The sequence below is a fragment of the Octodon degus genome, unplaced genomic scaffold, assembly GCF_000260255.1.
Source record: "Octodon degus isolate 3935 unplaced genomic scaffold, OctDeg1.0 scaffold00080, whole genome shotgun sequence".
NCBI lineage: Eukaryota > Metazoa > Chordata > Mammalia > Rodentia > Octodontidae > Octodon > Octodon degus.
In genome coordinates, this window is record NW_004524656.1 from 8,515,223 (window position 1) to 8,516,238 (window position 1,016).

Below are 1,016 nucleotides of genomic sequence, written 5' to 3' on the forward strand. Positions count from 1 at the left end.
AAAAAGACAGTCTTGCTAGTCAGTTCAGGCTGGTCTTGAACTCACAATGAGCCTCCTGCCTCAGCCTCCCAAGTGCTGGGATGACAGGGGTGTCTGATTTTTGGGTTTTTTTGTTTTGTTTTGTTTTGTTTTTTGATGTATGGCCAGGCACTCAATTTCATACAGGTGTATCCACATACACACACATTCCACATACACATCCCTCCTTGGAACTGGCCCCTCTTTGCACACTCATCTGCGTGTCCCGTGTGCGTGCAGGTGTCCTTTCCACAGCTGGGCAGCACCTTCTCTCCCCTCCCCACCCCAGCAGGGACTTTTCACCCATGGTCTGAGCCTCGGCGGGATACTCTGTCCTTTCGCCACCTCCAGGGTACCTTCCTGACCCCTTGAATAAAGAAATGGGCTTTTTACTTTCTAGTCATCCAGAGCTACCTATGGTGTCAGTCAGAGTTGGGTGGCGACATTTCTCGGGTGTGGGCACTGAGACCCCTAGCTCTAGGTGGCAGGCAGAGAGGCCAGGTGGAGCTCCAAAGAGGAAGCAGCCTGGGTAGCGCTGGTTTCCCTGGCACCACCAAGATCTGGAAGAGCAACCCCAGCAGCTGGCAGAGGACTCACAAAGATTTATTTTTTTCATGTCAGCTGAACAAAATATGGGCAGCTGACCTGGAACTGAGGGCTCAGGTGCCATTTGGTGGCTCTGTGGCACGGGGCGAGTACTGTGACCTCTCTAAACCTCAGTCTGTGCATCTGCAGAGTGGGAGGTCCACTCGTGGTCCCGGGGTGAGTATCTGTGGCATGGTAGGGACACACAGAACTGCCCCTGCTGGGGCGATGGCGTGACCCTTCTCTGTGGCCAGGAGCCAGGCCTGTTCCTGAGAAGTCAGTCGGGTCAGCGGTCGCTGATGATTCCCTTCTCAGGTGCTTCTAATGCTGTGCTATTACATTCTCACAGCTACCTGACCTTGGAGGAGGTGGGAGCACGATTATAATTGGTTTCTTTTTTTTTTTTTTTTTTT

At 52.6% G+C, this 1,016-nt stretch overlaps 1 protein-coding gene across 1 annotated transcript in view; it reads left to right on the forward strand.

Annotated features, from left to right (window-relative positions):
* The first annotated feature begins 920 nt into the window (after positions 1–920).
* The window catches only part of Apoa4 (apolipoprotein A4), a 13,311-nt gene continuing 13,215 nt past the window's right edge, over positions 921–1,016 (forward strand). The window contains exon 1 of the mRNA XM_023721098.1: positions 921–992. The gene's annotated coding sequence lies outside the window, so the exon portion shown is untranslated. The remainder of the gene's footprint in view (positions 993–1,016) is intronic.